Below are 6,993 nucleotides of genomic sequence, written 5' to 3' on the forward strand. Positions count from 1 at the left end.
TTCTCCAACTCATCTTAGTAGAGATTATTAGTTGGTTTTCTATCCTATGGTTTTTATCCCAGCCTGAGGGAGAGTCAGAGTTCCTCTCTCTAATCATCATCAACTTGTATCCAATATTCTTTTATTATTCCATTTGTCTAACCTAAAGCTAGAGCTTTTTATTCTCTATGAACTTCTTCTATTGCATTATTCTGTGAGAGAAGGAGAAGCCTTGGTCCCAAGAAGATTCGGTCCCAAGAAGATTCTCTTGCGGCCATAAATGCCTCAATAAGTCAATTATCAATATTGTGATATATGTAGTAGTTTACATTTTGACTTTATGCTGGATTGTAGCAATCGAGCTCAAAGAGGTGGCCAATGGCCCAGAGTTGAGTTTGGATGGAGTTTCCTTTTTATTTTATTGTTTTGTGTACTTTGGGATTATATATCTCATTGTCATGCAAACAAAAGGAATTAAGAACAGAATTTCATAAATGAATTTAACTTTGGACTTCAGACTAGTTTGATACATAAGGCTCATTCCATAACAGTCATCTATCTTTTTTATGAAGTCGGAACCCAGATCTATGGTACATGTTTAAATGACATGACAATTCTTACACTATTAGATCCAGTGAATAAAATTTGAACAATAAAATGAACGAAATAAACAGGACTTGAAATGGTGATAATCCTTTCCACGCAAGTATAATGATCAAAACTTTCAAAATTTCCCAAGAACAAGCTTACAAGTTACAAAGAGAACAATTAGCTTAATTTTATTCTAATGGAATATGACAAATTGGGGATCAAGGCATAGAACTTGAATGCAATAGATGCTTAAAAACTGAAAAGTGATAAGTAGAGATGACTTCAGTACGACCAATAATCATTTCGGATTTCATCATCAAACTTCTTCTTTAGCTCTGGATGCTTCTCAAATTTGCAGTCATGGTACTGATCTTTTTCTGTTAAGTTGGCACACAAACCAATACAAACCAAAATGGTGAGAGAGACATGGAAAATGGGTGATTTTTTTTTTTAAAAATAACTAAATCAATGTTTAGCTTCATCTCTTTAAGTTCTGCAACCTCCTTTCCTAATATTTCAGACTCCTTCAGAGATTTCTCTTCAGCTTCTTTCAGCTCCACCAACTAAAATTCAAAATATATTGAACTCCATTAGATGTTCCCAAAAATATAAGATTTTTTTTCCCTGCCATATTTACAGTACCTGGATAGAGCCTATGCAGTAAGAACACTAAAATCAAGAATTTCCTGCAATCACTGAAGCTCCTAATGAAAAAGTTTACCCTGGTTAGACATGACCAGGAGCAATTTCATCAGATTCAAAGACATTTGGACCTTTTTTAACCCTTGTTGATGTTGATTTTTCATGTTTCCTAGCAGAAGATAAACAACATCAGAACCTTTCTTACATGAATTTGTCAATTCAGGTATTCCCGATAGAAAAGATTTTCTTGATTTCAGTTTCTCACAAGATATGACCAGAAGTCATCCTGTCATATCCATGGACATTTGGATATTCTTCATGCCCTCTTGGATGTTACATTTTCAATTTTGCAAATCAAAACAAGTATGAGCAGTTCCAGACATTTGTTGAAACAAAGCACGGAGAAAGAGAAAAAAAAAATAAAAACGGATCCTTTAGAATAGGAGAATAGGAGGAGTAATGAGAACCAATAAAAAAAAAAAAATGATTGCGGCCCTTACCAAGACATCAAACTTGGGTTTGTAATGAGGAGTGATGGTATCTACATACTTTGGGATCAGAATGTCTGCAGATTAGCATATATAGTGCCAAAATCAAGCTAATATTAAGTTAACAGACTAAAGGAAATAAATAAGTGCAGAAAGCAGATCGATCAACCAATTCTACCACCATAAACCATTTAATTATTCTTGTTTGATTCCAATGAAGTAATAATTGGACAAGGCTGGGCAAATTCCCAAAAACCTTTTCTCTACTGCCATTATCTTAGTCTTTTCTTTTTATGTAACTAAATAAAGTTTAATTAAAAAAATGTGAAAAAGAGGGGTGCAATCCTAGTACATAGGATGTATACATGAGAAATCACCCACAAAAATAAAACAAAATGTAACTTTAAAGATTCTGATATGAAGCTTTTCCATATGTGCAAGATTCACCCATTGAGCAGAGATGAAGTCAGCCTTATCAACACCTCAAATCAACACAACAGTGGGTTCTATTATTTGACACGTAAACTATTAAAGGAATGTTTCCAATAGAAATTATTTGCTCTTGCATTACTCCACTGTTTTTCCAAAATAATCTTGCAGGTACATACAATCTAGAAGAAAAATATGAGTGATTTGAATACAGCATGTCTTTCTTTTATCAATTGATATGTTTGCAAAAACAACTGAAATTCAATAAAAAAGCTAACTCCTATAACCACAGGCTCCACATACCCCACCCCCCCAAAGAAAAGGACCTAGCACAGAAGATAAGGAATGGAATTATCTCTGAAAAAGAAAATCTTGTTCTCTTTTACAAGTATACCCTGCACTTCTGAAAATAAAATTATATCGTTAATCTAGAAGTAGTACTTTTCTTTTTGGGAGGGGGAGTTAAAAAATATTTTCAATACTCTCTATAGAATAGACAACTTATGGCCATCTGTACTCACTTATCCACAACTTTCTAAGGGAATTATCAAGGAGGCATCTCAATAACTTCTTTTTCTGAATTCAGCTACACAAAAAGTTCAATTTTTAAATAGCTCTATATGCTCCCTACAGTCACACATAGACATAGTGCATGCAGATAAGTTCTAGAAGGTTCACTTTTTTATGAAGAATAAATATAAATGGCACATAGGTAATGTACATTACATACTATTATATGCTTCCCTGTAAATATCAACTATGTGAGAGTGAGACCCGATTCCTTTCTTGTAATATTCTCAGTCAATCGGGTCAGGTTCCTGCATCATTCAAAAAATAAATTAACAAAATGGATTATCAGGTTATAGATAAATATAAACAAGGCCCAGAAATTTCATGTGGTGCCTTTGTTGTTAGTGTCACCATGCTTTTTGTACAAATTTGTAACTCGAATTTCAAAAATACGAAACCGACAAAAGAATAAACAAGGATTCCAAAAAATAAAAGAAAAATGCAGGCTTTTTTATTCATTAGAACAAAACAACAACGTATAAAAGGAGTAAAATAAATAAAGATTACCAATTCCAAGTCTCATAATTTGAAAATGAGTTCATAAAATTCATAAGCTCTAGCAAGTTCTATAAACAAAATGAGAGTCAAAGATCAATGCCATGTAAACCTGAACATAGCCATGGAATTGCAATGACCCAATCCAAACACGCCCACACTGATTTGTAAGACACAATAACAAGCCAAATAGTTTAAAATTCTGAAAAATTCAAAAAGAAAAAAACTTGGAAGAAATTGCTTCTGGTTTATTACATAAAGAAAAACAATCTCAACCACTGACTTGGATCAATTAATTTCATATCATTAATTAAGCTTAAAATGTAGAACACAAATAAACCAAAAGCCAGAAGCAATGAAGCACGAATGAACTCGGTGTCAATGTAATTAGCTAAAAGGAAGATCGGTGAGAGAGGAGGTACCGTACCTAACCGAACTTGGTTCGGAGGGTGATGTTGACCTCGTCGAAGGCACGGCGAAGAGTGGAGAACTCTTAGCGAGCCTTGTCGGAGACGAGATACTTAGCCATCGCATCCCAATCTATGCTCTTCGATGCCTCAAATGCCGCCTCAGTTATCTTCTTCCCTGCTCCACTCATCTCTCTCTCCCCGGAAACTATCACTCTCTGACTGTGTGATATGTGTAATATGTAACGCGTTTTTTTTTTTTTTTTTGTAAGAAGCGGGAATTGGATAAATCTTTTTTTTTTTGTTGAAAAGACGTAACCTTATTCATATAAGATAAATTCAATACATGAGCTAAAACTGACTCGACGAATACTGAATTTTTCTCTGCTCAAGTTACATAAGAATTTAGATTTCTAGCATGCTGGTTTAGAAGTTTAGATTTCTAGCATGCTGGTTTAGAAGTTTGATAGTAATAAGAGAACAAATGTAATCCGTAATGTACATGATATTGGAATATAATATGATATTGGAATATAGTATGGTATTATCAAGCTTCATTTTAGATTTGTATGAACATTCTTGTATTGATGTGATCAATGGTTTGCATTTTACATAAATCGATATTATTCAACCCATTTGTGCATTACTTAATGGATTTAGCATTTTCGGGTCCTTTTTTAAGGGATTGGGATTTTCTGCACACAAGCTTTATGACTGCTCCCTCATCTTCCTCATCCCTCCCTAGCACGGTGGTGTGGGAATGAAGGATAATGTTCTCTCATTCAGGCTCAAATTCCTGGTACGGGGTTGTCTTAGCGAAATAAAGTTCCACCCTGTCGTAAGGCATCCTAGTGGCCTCAATAATTACAGGCCTACCTCGCTAAACAATTTTCACACACTGATGATAAGTAGAGGTCACGACTTTATGAGCACGGAGCCAAGGGCTGCCCAAGATGATATTGTTAGGATGTGTGCCCCTAAAAATTTATTGTATGATGCTATGTATGACATTATGTATGACTTAATGTTGTGATTAATAAAGTTGTTTTATTATTATCTAAAAATAATGGTAACATGAATATTGAGACATTATCATATAGTCCATGAGATGCATAGTATGTGATTTATGTGAAAAGTCACAGAAGATATAAATCACAAGTTCTTTGTAAACTCAGAATTTTAGTTCGTAGTCGGTGATGAAATTGAGCATTTCTTCTACAAAGACTATAACATATCAACTAAGATGATTTGTCTTGATCATGGAAATTGTGATTTTTTAGTTGGTATGTTGAAATGTTTTAAAAGTTAAGACATATTGAACTGGATTGCTGTGAGATTTATTATTCTCCTAATGACTATCAAGTGAATAATAAATCTCACGACTTCTATTTACATGAACTCTTAATTCTGAGAGAATAATGGACTTGATCATGAAGTGTAGGTTGCTTTGATATATCAGAAGTGAGATCTAAAATCATGATCAAAACCTTAGTATGTTGGGCAGACACATTTAGTGTTGATGGAACATATATTCTCATGATGGAATTCATAGTCTCTTAACGGAAATATAAAATGTTCCCTTGAGATAAGTTTAATAGGTTTGATTATTCAGAGAGTTAGGCCAAACCACTTTAGTAAGGAGTTACTAAAGTATATATTTATGGAATTAGATTCCATAAATATATAATGAATAACTTAAAGGATTAAACCAGGTACTTAAGGAATTAAGATGTAGTAATCTTCAAAGCAGCAGACTACTTTCATGACTTTGTATTTCTACGAATATTTTGTGAAGGGGTTGCATGTACAATAAAGTCTTGGGATATAATTTATAAATAAGGCCTAGAGTACAACTATATTTATATAGTGGTATTAGATATAGTTAATGGTAATTTTGGACTTGTCAAGAGTTGACAGAAAAGCCCAAGGCTCATTGGAGCTAGTGTCTTATTGGTCCCACTCCAAGCCACATACTTAATCCCAATTGGAAAGGCCCAAAAGGCTAGCCCAATTAGATAATCAGTTAGATACAAAGGGAAAAACATATAGAATTAAGTTAGAGAGACACAATTGTGAAATAATGTGTATATAAGTGAGAGATACACTCTTATTCTCACTTGAACTGATTGAGAGACCACACTTCTTGGGCATTACTGGAATTGGAGTGAAAATTAAAAGTGTTCCTAAGTTCTTCTAATCTTTGTTTTGAAATTTACCGCTTCAAGGTACGCTCTCTTGTTTTTAAATTCTGAAATTTACATGGTGCATGTTATCAATCGCGAATGAAGTAGACCCGATCCGTTTATTTTTCGCTGTGTATGTTTTGTATGCGATATAAACATGTATTTTTCCAACATATATGGTATGAAGTATCACCATCCATTACATGTATAAGAGTACGTGCTCCGATAGGCCCTACCCTTAAATCCAAGGACACATGCCCCAAAGTGCACTGCTACAATGTTCCTATTCCAGACACTTGGAGTGGCTCTTGGATGATTCTCTTTCGTGGTATACCCAAGGCATCTAGTGTTGGGTGGGGCAGGATATTGGTTGAAGCACCAATGTCTACCAAGGGTCTCTTGATCTAAGAAGCTCCCAAAAAGGCAATAACATATAGTGGTCTTTTGCCATCAACTGTTCGATTGGCTAAGTCTCTTGAGGAGAAGGTCACAAAATCTTTGGTCTCCTAATAAGGCACCTGCAATAAACTTCCTTTAGAAGCAGCAACTCTCTAGCTTCTTTCCGCTACTCAGGTTAAGGCTTGTGTTGCTTCCCTTCTAGCCAACGGCCTAAGATCTATCCCTTCTAGAAAGGAATGGACTTTATCATCTTGCTGGATTCTCAATGTCATTTCTTCATCGTGCATAGATGGAGGTGTGGAGCTGCTACTAGCCACACTTCTAGCCCCTTTCCCCATAGGATCTTCACATTCCATAAAGAAAGTTATGGCCTCAAGCATATGCATCCTTTGGTCTGCACGCTTTCCATTCTTGATTACCAAATCTCCCTTAGCCACCAGCTCATGAAAGATATTCCTTAAAGCAGAGCAATTCATGGTGTGATGGTCACTCCTACGGTGATGCCTACAATAAAGCTCACCTCGCTTTTCTTCTTCTGTTGATTTTATTGGGGATATTATACAAAGTAATAATGGAAGAACAAGGTTAACACAAAAGACAAACAGAAAATAGATGACTTGGAGGCACAATATCATTTTCCTTAGACAAAATTTGCCCCCCACACTATTGTTGCTAAAGGGTTATCACAAATTTGTCCCCAAGATATAACTAAGATGTTGGGTTCTACAGATAACAATTCTGGAGAATGACCACAAAATTTCTTGTGTTTTTCTCTAACCATAGGGTTATATTTCATCAAAAGGCACGTAT

At 34.9% G+C, this 6,993-nt stretch overlaps 1 pseudogene; it reads right to left on the reverse strand.

Moving 5' to 3' along the window:
* Nucleotides 1-789: 789 nt before the first annotated feature.
* Nucleotides 790-3,792, reverse strand: LOC142605668 (ATP synthase subunit d, mitochondrial-like; annotated as a pseudogene).
* Between the last annotated feature and the right edge of the window lie 3,201 nt (nt 3,793-6,993).

Source organism: Castanea sativa, chromosome 8, assembly GCF_040712315.1.
Source record: "Castanea sativa cultivar Marrone di Chiusa Pesio chromosome 8, ASM4071231v1".
Lineage (NCBI taxonomy): Eukaryota > Viridiplantae > Streptophyta > Magnoliopsida > Fagales > Fagaceae > Castanea > Castanea sativa.